The 12320-nt window shown below is 41.1% G+C and overlaps 1 pseudogene; it reads right to left on the bottom strand.

Annotated features, from left to right (window-relative positions):
• Window positions 1–9234: 9234 nt before the first annotated feature.
• Window positions 9235–9343, bottom strand: LOC145659780 (5S ribosomal RNA; annotated as a pseudogene).
• Between the last annotated feature and the right edge of the window lie 2977 nt (window positions 9344–12320).

Genomic DNA, 12320 nt, shown 5'->3' with positions numbered 1-12320 from the left:
AAGTTGCAGTGGCAGCGCAAATCACAGCTCTACCAGCAGCATGTTGAAGAACTCCGGCCCCGGTGCCAGGAGAAGAAGAAGCAGTGGGACTGTGAATATCAAGCCTTCATCATGATGATGCAAGAAGTAGTCGTTGCGGCTCTCGCCCGGCGGCTGGGGAAGCGGGCAGCTCTTGTTGAGGTGAAACGGCTCCTTGCAGCTGAGCAGAAGACGGAGAATAAGCTCACTGCTGCAAAAATACGGAACCTTGCGCTGCAGATGAGGGTACAAAGCCGGGAAGAATCTATTAGAGAACTGGAGGAGAGGACAAAGTGTGAAAAACTGAAGTTTGAAAATGAGAATTATAAGACTATGATCTTGGAGTATGAAGAGGAGATTATTCGAATAAAGAAAGGAATTACCAGCACTAGAGAGGTATGACGTCCTATAAAACTCAGTAGATTAAGACTAATGTGGGTGCAACCTCTGTTGATTTTTTAGATAGCTATGGAACTGTCAAGTAGACTTGAAAACATAACAAGACCCATCCCATAAATCCCACCACAAAACTTGGAAATTTCAAGCCCCCATTTAAAACTGAAAATGCAATAAATGTATTGCCACGGAGTAGGATGGGAAGATGTATTGTACAGTAGAGTCTTGAATGCATAGAAAATAATCTCAGTATTGTGTACCTCCACTCTCAGTTCCAGTCACATCTCAAGGAAACGATCAACTTTGTGGAGCTGGAGATCCAGGCCAAACTAGCCAATCTGGCCAAGATAAAGGCAATGATCGGCAACAAGCAGAAAGCTCTGGCAGGGGTAATGATAGCTAAAGACAAGCTGCGTGCAGACAATCTGCGCCTGTGCCAGCGCTGCAGCCTGCTGAGAAACAAGAAGCTGCTCCAGGATTTTGAGAAGGTGAAGGATGCATGCGAGGACCTGCAGAGCCAACTAGACATTCTCAAGAGGCAGCATGAAAAGCTCTCTGTCAAGTGTAGCACAGTAAAAGGCAAGCTGAAGCAGAGCAGGCCACTGCAGCATTGTGTATAACACGGTTGAACACACACGTGTACACGTATATGCACATACATGCTGTACGCTCTTTGTGCAGAGCTAAAATAAAAACAGTACACTGTTATATTTGAAATTAGTGCTGTGCCTTTTATATTTGAAAGTTGACAAAATATCTGATATATGTGTGTTTGTGTGTGTGTGTCTGTCTGTGTGTATATATGTTCCTTTCCAGGGAATAAAACTGTCTGTACATGTTTAAAAAATGTCAGAATAAGAAGTCAGTATAACTTTGGGAAGGAAGACTATGTTCCAAACACAAGTCACTCGATGTCTTCCAGTGAATCAAATAAACACATCAGTATAATGGATTGTAATTGACATGGTTTGCTAGAATTCTACTTTTAGTATTCATCTTTGAAGAATTACATAACTTTTGCTCTCTTAGCCTTCATCTTTATTCAAGGCTTTATGACTTATCTTGGGATATGCATCAAACCTTACCAATGTACTGCTAGTCAGATTCTCTCCACCTAGTTCCACAGTTAAATTGTGCCAGATTCTGACATCGTTGTGCGATTCAACACAGCTGGCATGTACACTATTATAGCTGTAATTAAGGGAGCCATTCTAAAGGCCACAAATTACTGAAGAAAATATATCTTACATTTAAGGAGGGAGACTCAGAGCAGAGTCCTACTGAGAGAGCAGCTCCGTGACTTCTTCATCCAAAAGTTCAGTAGACAGGCGAATCCCAAAGTTACAAACATCTATGTTATGCTAATTTTTGCTGATACGACTTCAAAACCATCCCCACTCTAACCAATTTCTTTGGGTTTGCCAGTAACACTAGTTGACCATAGCATAAAGATAATGTTTTGTTCTGTCCTATTTGTTGATATTTCAAACTGAATAATAAGAAAAGGCAATACACAGTGACCAATAAGCAATAAAAAGTTAATGAAAAGCTACAGACACACTGTTAAATGGGCTGACCAAGATATTTATCACCAGAGACCTAGAGCCCTAAATACTTGCCCAAGTCATTGTTTTGACTTATCTGGTTCCTAATCAGATGATTCATACTATAGCTAAGCAATTTGACCCAGGAGTACATTTCACTGTGCATTATTTTTAAAACCATGACAAAAACAATACAGTTTTCCATCTATGTCACCAGCCCAGCACACAGCCAGTCTCATCGATGGAGCTTTCATAACTCAGAAAGGGCCAGCTCAATAACCCCTTGGTGCTAGATGCTATACACAGATGGTGCACTGTCTGAGCTGGACCTAGACTGGGAAATGAAAAGTAATTAGCCAGTAATAGTAAAAGCATGGACTGAGAGATTTATTGAGTCCATTCTCTCTCTCGTTCCATCTCTCTCTATCTCTCTCTCTCTGAGGCATTTTCATTATTTATTGCCTAGCTAACAAATCTACAGAGACATCCGAAGGCCTCTGAGTACAGCTTGATATGTTGAATGTTTAATAATGTTCACTGTTATAGTTGTATGTGATTGCCACTTGTGTTTTCCGTGTTTAATGTTAATAAATGTTTCACAAAGTCAAGGTAGTCTGTGTTTCCTGGCCCATGCCTTACGGTGCTCAGGCCAGCAGCAACATTACAGAATGACCAACCACCACAGGACTCTTACTCCCTCGGCAAATGACGGACTTCCTAGCAGGAGGTGCGTGAGTTAATGTCTAAATGTAACATTCGTAACCATTTTTGTCTACCTTGTGTTAATGTTAAAAATTGTTAAGTGTTAAGTGTCTCTATGTTCACTGTTTGTGTTACACGGGAGTGCCACTATAGTCTTTACGTTTTATGTAAATAAATGTTTGTCCACGTCGAGAGAGTCTACGCTCTGCTCTACGCCCTTCGGCACTCCGACCAACGCGGTACAGAATGACCAACTACCACAGGACGCCAGGTCCTTCGGCTAAAGACGGACTTCCTAGCGGGAGATGCGTAGGCACCCCCGCCCTGCTGCCTGGATCCCAGCAGATTGGGGAGAGGACCGTGACTGGTGTCTATGTCCACCCCGGAAGTGGAGGGGTACACCCCCAAGAATTTCTTGGGTGGGCTGGGGGGGGGGGCCTCGAGCCTAGGCCGAGGAAGACCGAAATGCACCACAACAACCAGAAAGAGGGCGGTTGGGTGGACCCATCGGGATCTCCAGCGGGCAGAGCTGAAGCCCGTGTCCCTTCCCTTCAGTGGACTCACCAGCGAGACTGGAGGGGTCTGCCCAAAGCCCCGGAGGCAAACCGCCGCTGGGATGCTCCTAGAGTGGCAGGCTAGTTGAGGACCGTTGGGGGAGGTAGCACGTCTGGAACCGGGGTGGACGTGCACGCCCGCATCACAAAATGAAACTACACAACAGCGACTGCTGGGACTGATGTGAATGGTAGACTAACGAGCTTACTTAGATGTTGTAGTGTAACTTTAATTTACAACGTACAGGTGGGAGCAGCTAACACACGCAGGCTTATATGTCTTACTTTATACAACAAGTGTGGACTGAGTGGCCATTTGAACTGTAATCAAACAGATTTTTGTTCAGCACATCTAGATACTTTCTGCAGTGTGGAAATATTTTAATGGTGCAACCGCAAACATCCATGTGTAACGAGCAGGTTAATTGGTTTTATTCAAATCAAGTAAATTGTTTGATTAAAAGAAGCAAAATAACCAGAGCAGCTGACATGACCAAATTAACTTAATTAACAAATAAACTTTACAATTTTACTGAGTACATTCAATATCTTACTAAGTGTTAAATACATTTATTCAGTTATTTAATCAATTTAGCACCATTATGTCCCTTCAGGTTTTCTCAAGTTTCTTGTCAAAATTGTCTAAGAAAGTGAGAGAGGCTTGTGTGGTGGCGATGGAAATACTCAGAAGAAGGAAAGGAGGATGTCGACAGTTCACTGTCATAGATGAGAGTAACTTCAGGCAAAGAAGAAATGCAGGTGCATCTTTTATGTGGGTATAGAATTTTGTATAGTCTTAATAATGTATAATGGACATACAAGTCTTCATGCTTCATACCTGTAATTTTTTCATCTTGTTAATAGTTCTTAATTAATGTAATAAAGCTTTACATTTTATGTTACACAGTATGGAAGAGGGCGGATGGCTGGGGCGTTGTGGAGGAGGCAGTGGGTCTCTGGGATGCTGGGTGAAAATGCTGTCCACACTAAACAAAGAGAGCCAGTTGTTCACCTAGTTCAGAGAAGGTCCAGAAGGGAACTAGTGCCACTTATCATTCAGCATGTAAGGAGGGGATCCACAATCCTCAGTGGTGAGTGGCGTGTCTACCGGCAGGCTCTGTCTCAGCTTGGCTACAGACATTACACAGTTAACCACAGTATATCATACATGGATGCTCCTACAGGGGCTCACACCCAGCATATAGAGAGGGCCTGGAGAACATACAAGGAAACTGTTTGGAAGTTTAGAAGCAACTGCACTGGATAGTAATAGAATGGTATGAATGGCTAGCAAAAAAACACCATAATGGCCCTCTAGGACGAAGCCTTTATACAACATCCACCACTCTCCTAGCTCACCGCAAGCAGTAAAACACATACCACTTTGAGCCGCTCTCCTCCAGTCGTATATCCTTCTTTGTTTATCTGTCGTGAATGCCGTCATAGCTTCAACGACCGGTGCGGTTGATCCAGTTTGGGTTAAAGATGATGGGTGTATCACATGAGCTTCATAAACCAGATGTTTCGACTCAAACAAACTGTACCTTGTTTAGTCCATTAATAAAACAGGATGTGGTCTTAGACTGGCAAACTCTTGACTGCATGGGCCTTAAAGTCTTGCCATGGTCCTCGTCTGAGAATGGAGGTCCATACAGAGATCCATAATAGCTGATGCTTTGTGGATCAATCCTGCCAGACTGCTGACTAGTGGAGTTGATGACAGATCTTACACTGGAGCTCTGCATTTGAGACAGAGGCAGTCAGGGCAGTTTGCAATGTATCATTACAGTGTACTGGTGAATAGAGGGCTTAGATCAGTGTAGAGGTGAATAGAGGGCTTAGATAAGTGTAGGGGTGAATAGAGGGCTTAGACCAGTGTAGGGGTGAATAGAGGGCTTAGATCAGTGTACGGGTGAATAGAGGGCTTAGATCAGTGTAGGGGTGAATAGAGGGCTTAGACCAGTGTAGGGGTGAATAGAGGGCTTAGACCAGTGTAGGGGTGAATAGAGGGCTTAGATCAGTGTAGGGGTGAATAGAGGGCTTAGATCAGTGTACTGTGTGACACTCGTCTGTCCTCTGTAACAGCTGACCCTGATGCTTGGATTGGCTGGAATGGCCAAGTACTCACTCAGTCAGCCAGGTGGGGTGGAAGGGCAGGACAGGGCAGGGGGCAGAGGCCACAAGGTACAGGTGGAGAACGGGAGGTGCAGGTGGTGGAGGGCAGTGTTACCAAAGGCCAGCATGCAAGAGTGAGAGTGAGAGAATGTGACATTGAGAGAGACAGAGAGAGAGAGAGAGAGAGAGACAGAGAGAGAGAGTGTGTGTGTGTCTGAGTGAGAGAGAGAGAAAAAAAAAACCCCACACACACACACACACACACACACACACACACACCTGATAGTTAGGCAGATAGACATGACAGAAGGGTGAAAGGTTCATTCAGCCAATACGAATGATCTGCATTAAATGCTTAATTAAATCTATGTATTAACAATTTACTATTTGCCATACAGTACACAGCTCTGCCCTGAGATCTGAAGTAAATTTATTTTTATTTAATATAGAATGTAACGTGAAAAATAAATTTTGGTTTTAAAAAATTTCTCTTTTCTACCACTGTCAGTGTTACAACACTACCACCTGTTAGTAGATCGACTCTGGTTTTGTAGATTAATTCCTTTTTCACTTTATCAGATGCCTAAATGACAGAAAAAATACATATACCCTCTGACAGCAGGTGAGTGTAAACAAGCAGTGTAAACACAAACAACTCCACCAACAAACAATATGTACAAGACAAGCCTTATAAGTGCAAAGAAACACAGAGGACCAAGGAGTGGAACTGATCGAGATGAAAATACATTTTTCAGGAATTGCTAAATTGCAGCTGTACCTAGAACAGTTTTATTGTTTTATGATGGTTTGCACAGTTTTGGGGAGTTTTGTTGTTTTTTGTTTTGTATTCTTGTTGATAGAAACATCTGACTAGGGTTACACAAGGCAGTATGAACAGCAGGGCTCTTACACGTGTTTCTTGAACTTCCTGGGAGTCCCATAAAGATGCAAGAATTCCCTGAACACGGATGTGATGATTTAAATGAAAGAGGAAACATTTTGATCAGTTTTTTAAATCTAAATTAAGTTAGCGTAAGTTCCAGTGGGATGACAGGCCTGTTAAAAGTCTTCCTTAGAACAAGGAAACGCCTCAGTGCACTTGGAAAACCTGTCTACAATCACTAGCAAGTACTTCAACTGACCACAAGGTGGAATGTGCATAAAGTCTATCTGTAGACACTGAAAGGAATATTCTTGAGCCAGTAAGGCATCATATTTGGCTTGTGTTGGTTGCTTCTGGCACAGGTTAAACAGCTATCTAGGAGGAGTTTTACAGTTATACGTTTTGCAGGAATACAAAACTGTTTTTGAATGTTAGCCGTCACTCCCCCTTTGTGCAATATGTGAAATCCCATGGAAATGGCACACAAGAAATGGCAAAATAGATTTAGGAAGGGTGATACGCCCCTCTGGGTCACATGCCCCTCCGGGTCACGGATTAGACCATTTTAATCAGGACTACAGCCCTAATCAGCCCAGTGAGAGCAGTCCTGTTGTGTACTCTGAGTTTGTAAGAAACGCAGATTGATATTATTCGGCACAAAGCAATGAGAAAACATGGCGACAGCTTCACACATCGAGGATATAGTGTACGGGCATGAGGGGGCATTAACAGCTGCCCAACGTGGAATCTCATCTGCTAAAGCATTGCCAGTGGCCGTGTCAGACTCAGAGGTTGTGTCATGACCCTTGACCATTACGATAGCCAGCCAAGCTGGTAGTGTACATGCAGACAAAATTGCAGACACTAGTCCTGGATTAGAAATTGGCTTACTTTCCAAGATACAAAACCCCCGGAGCGACAAATCTTATTGAAGTCATGAGCAACCCCAAATGCATAACGAGAATCAGTGTAGATGGTGACAACCTGATCCCGGAGTAGATGGCAGACCCTGGTCAACAGCATCAGCTCAGATTCTTGAGCAGACCTGTAAGGTAGAAAGTAAGCCTCCCAAATGAGGTTAGGCAGAGAGCAGACAGAATAACCGATTGAAACGATCAGACGGTTTAAAACATGGGCCATCTAGAAAAATGTGATAGCTGCCCATTTTTGATATCAGTCATGTTAGGAGGCATAACCCTACACAGTTTCTTACCCAGCATCATGAATGGAGCAGAAATATTCATGGGGGGATGGAGCCATGCTCCAAAGTTTCACGCTGCAATAGAGAGTTGAGGTTAGTATAGAGGGCAGGTGTGGCATGCCGTCCGCTCCTCCTCCAGAATATGTCGGTACAGACACACTCACCTGATTAAGCCCTTCTCGAAGTGATAAAACAATGCCTTACACAATTCCTTTGGTGTTTTTGCTTATCTTTTTTTCATTGCTTTAACATGCTCTTCCTCTCTGCAATATGCAGGATGATCCATTGCTTAAAATGATATGAAGTTTAGTTTATGGGATCATTATACAACGAATCGCTGTATTGGACACTTCTAGCTATAGCAAGCTAAGCTGTAGTTAGTTCCTACAACTAACGTGAGCTAGCTACCTGTCCATTCATACGTTCAGTGAACAAATACACGACAACTCAAGAGGTCCAGCTGTGCACAACCGCACTGTTTCACAATACCAAGCCAGCTTGTGCACCCCGACAATTCTGTCTACTGGCTGTGATGCTGCGTTTTGTTCTGGCACTGTTAACATCACGAGGCAAGCGGCAGTACTGGGTCTGTGAACCTTTACTGTAAAAACATGGAAAAATGAAATTGCGTGCATGTGTGTGCATGTGAGAGAGAGAGACTGGCAGACTCCCCTCACCTCAAGGTCCGTTAGTAAAAAAAAATTTTCATCTGGAAATCTAAGTTGCTATATTGTGCTGTGTAATGTTAAGCGCAGCACAACAATGTCCTGTAGGTCACATAAATAACGTAAGTAGCCTAATGTCATAATAACAAATATGAACAGGAATGATCAACCACTACAAACAGAATGTTAAAATACTAAAAATAACGAGTTGATTACAAATCGAGTAAACATTTAGAAAGTGAAACTTAACCAGAAAACCCATATTCTATCATTTAACCAATGAAAGATAGAAAATCACAACAACAAAAAACAACACAATAACATGTCGAAAAGATCTGCACTAACATTAACAGGCATGCTGTTGTGTCACCATAGCAACCACAGCAGCTAGGGTTTTTATACAGGATACAAGATTTCATTACATTGCGATTAGCAAACTAACATTTTCAAAAGAAACATAAAATAAAAAATAATATCTCTGTACCTGTGATGATATATAAACATGTAAAAAATCAATTGCTTGTTAATGTGTGTGTGTGTGTGTGTGTGTGTGTGTGTGTGTGTGTGTGTGTGTGTGTGTGTGTGTGTGTGTGTGTGTGTGTGTGTGTGTGTATGAGTGAGAGACAGACTTGGCTCCCCTGGTAGAAGGATCAGAATGAATATAGTTAGCAAACGAAAGAAAGGCTGCAGTAACTAAAATTAGTCTATCCCTTCCCAAAACAACACCCATTAAAATGTACATAGCACATATAATGTCGAAAGGGATTCAAGAGTAAAACCATGTTCTAATCCCAAAATGATTGGACGGAGTTGAACTCGACGCAACCAACCTCCAGTTCCGTTAATAAAAGCTTTGAGTGGCGTGCGGTCCAACGCACCTATATAATTGCTCTGAAAGTGTTCGCACACACAAACGGCATAATACATGAAGGTAAGAGAAAGATGTAAAAGTAAAGAAACATGGAGTTGTTTTGGTGAAATTGATAAGACAAACATACATACGTTTATGAGAACCCGGTGCACTTACTAAGTTCCAAAATGCTACAGTTCTAAACCTAAAAGCAAGAAAGAAAGCATAAAATAAAACCCTAAAGAAATGAAGCCACGTTGTACGTGAAAAGGGGCAAAAATGAAAAGAAACATAGCTAAGAAGAAAAGCTTACAGCACCTGGTATTCCCAGGCGGTCTCCCATCCAAGTACTAACCAGGCCCAACCCTGCTTAGCTTCCGAGATCGGGCGTGTTCAGAGTGGTACGGCCGTAAGCGATGAAAATGGCGAAAAATGCGCCTTTATGCAATACATCGACAGCGTGGCTACAGACACAATCACCCGATTAAGCTCTTGTCGAAGCGATAAAACAATGCCTTACACAATGCCTTCATGTTTTTGCTTTCTTTTTTTCATTGCTTTAACATGCTCTTCCTCTCTGCAATATGCTGGATGATCCGTTGCTTAAAATGATATGAAGTTTAGTTTATGGGATCATTATACAGCGTATCGCTGTATTGGACACTTCTAGCTAGAGCAAGCTAAGCTGTGGTTAGTTCCTACAACTAACGTGAGCTAGCTACCTGTCCATCCATACGTTCAGTGAACAAATACGCGACAACTCAAGAGATCCAGCTGTGCACAACCGCACTGTTTCACAATACCAAGCCAGCTTGTGTACCCCGACAATTCTGTCTACTCGCTGTGATGCTGCGTTTTCTTCTGGCACTGTTAACATCACGAGGCAAGCGGCAGTACTGGGTCTGTGAACCTTTACTGTAAAAACATGGAAAAATGAAATTGCGTGCGTGTGTGTGCATGTGAGAGAGAGAGACTGGCAGACTCTCCTCCCCTCAAGGTCCGTTAGTAAAAAAAAAAATTCATCTGGAAATCTAAGTTGCTATATTGTGCTGTGTAATGTTAAGCGCAGCACAACAATGTCCTGTAGGTCACATAAATAACGTAAGTAGCCTAATGTCATAATAACAAATATGAACAGGAATGATCAACCACTACAAACAGAATGTTAAAATACTAAAAATAACGAGTTGATTACAAATCGAGTAAACATTTAGAAAGTGAAACTTAACCAGAAAACCCATATTCTATCATTTAACCAATGAAAGATAGAAAATCACAACAACAAAAAACAACACAATAACATGTCGAAAAGATCTGCGCTAACATTAACAAGCATCGCTGTCACCATAGCAACCACAGCAGCTGGGGTTTTTACACAGGATACAAGATTTCATGACATTGCGATTAGCAAAGTAACATTTTCAAAAGAAACATAAAATAAACAATAATATCTCTGTACCTTTGATGACATATAAACATGTAAAAATTGCTTGTTAGTATGTGTGTGTGTGTGTGTGTGTGTGTGTGTGTGTGTGTGTGTACTACCCATGTAATAATAAATTGTGAGTACCAGCGAGAAGTCCCCAAAAAAAACCACATGCACAATAAATGATGCTAAAGGACTCTTCAGCTGCAGTTTATTTCTGTACATATGATACACGCTGTTCTACAAGTTACACATGCTTTGGAATCATAACTCACTGTGTTGAAGTCTCTGTACAAATCAACACATTAAAGGTGGAAATCTTTGGAAACTGGGAAAGGTTTTTCATGCTGTTTTCTGTGTGGTGGAGTGATACAGGTGCAGATGCACACAGTATGAGTGTAATGTCTTGTGATAGTTACCCTCCACCACAGTGTGTTCATGGACTCTGGGTTTGAAATGCACATATGCTGTGTGTATATATATTTATATATGTATGTAAATTAAAACACAGGATTAACACAGAAAAGTTTGTATATTTTAACAAAGTAGGTAAAACAAAAGTATATTAAGAAAAACTGAACTTACCTGTGACTTTTTTGTGGAGAGCCTTCCATGTTGTCTTTGAAGGGGAGCTTTATGGGGAATTGTCCTGCTTAAAGACAGGAAGTGACATCACCCAATTTCCTGTTTTTCCTTGTATTAGTTTCCAAAGGAAATTTCAAGAGTGGAGTTTTGATGTTGACTTATTTTGGAGAATTTATGATTGCTGATTTTCTTTTATTGAACTTGTAACTTGTAAATGCTAAATTCTATTTTTTAAAACATTTTTGTTTGTTTTTGTAGTGATTGCCAGATGAAGCCTAGAAGCTTTCCATCCAATTGGTTCAAAAAAAGGTTCATATCTGGAGGCTTCATGTGCACACAAACCCCCCTGCTGGCTAAACCTTTATTGTCATTTCAACTATTTGTGATGGATCTCTTGGCTGTTTTGCACCAGTGACAGCATGGGAATAGTCACTGCCAACAATAGAAATAAAAACACCTTAATATGATTTTGTGTGGTTCATTCATTCATCTAATCTGTTTTTGATGTGTAGGTAATGGTTTTGGAGGTCTACTAGTGTCAAAAAACAGGTTGATTTCAGTCAATGTTTAAATAAACCAAATAGGACATGAGATGTTTATGTTGAGATGTTTTTAAGACTGTTGCAGTGTTTTTCAAAGATGGGAAAATGGTTATGCTTATGAATACTGTGGTGATTTTATTCACTTTTATTAAGAAATAATATTTTTTCCACTGTGCTTTTCCACAGGATACAAGATTTCATTACATTGCGATTATCAAACTAACATTTTCAAAAGAAACATAAAATAAAAAATAATATCTCTGTACCTGTGATGATATATAAACATGTAAAAAATCAATTGCTTGTTAATGTGAGTGTGTGTGTGTGTGTGTGTGTGTGTGTGTGTGTGTGTGTGTGTGTGTGTGTGTGTGTGTGTGTGTGTGTGTGTGTGTGTGTATGAGTGAGAGACAGACTTGGCTCCCCTGGTAGAAAGAACAGAATGAATATAGTTAGCAAGAAAAATGAACTTACCTGTGACTTTTTTGTGGAGAGTCTTCCATGTTGTCTTTGAAGGGGAGCTTTATGGGGAATTGTCCTGCTTAAAGACAGGAAGTGACATCACCCAATTTCCTGTTTTTCCTTGTATTTGTTTCCAAAGGAAATTTCAAGAGTGGAGTTTTGATGTTGACTTATTTTGGAGAATTTATGATTGCTGATTTTCTTTTATTGAACTTGTAACTTGTAAATGCTAAATTCTATTTTTTAAAACATTTTTGTTTGTTTTTGTAGTGATTGCCAGATGAAGCCTTGAAGCTTTTCATCCAATTGGTTCAAAAAAAGGTTCATATCTGGAGGCTTCATGTGCACACAAACCCCCCTGCTGGCTAAACCTTTATTGT

This window comes from Electrophorus electricus, chromosome 1, assembly GCF_041902795.1.
Source record: "Electrophorus electricus isolate QZ-2024a chromosome 1, ASM4190279v1, whole genome shotgun sequence".
NCBI classification, from domain to species: Eukaryota; Metazoa; Chordata; class Actinopteri; order Gymnotiformes; family Gymnotidae; genus Electrophorus; species Electrophorus electricus.
This window is presented reverse-complemented; position numbering and strand designations above follow the sequence as displayed.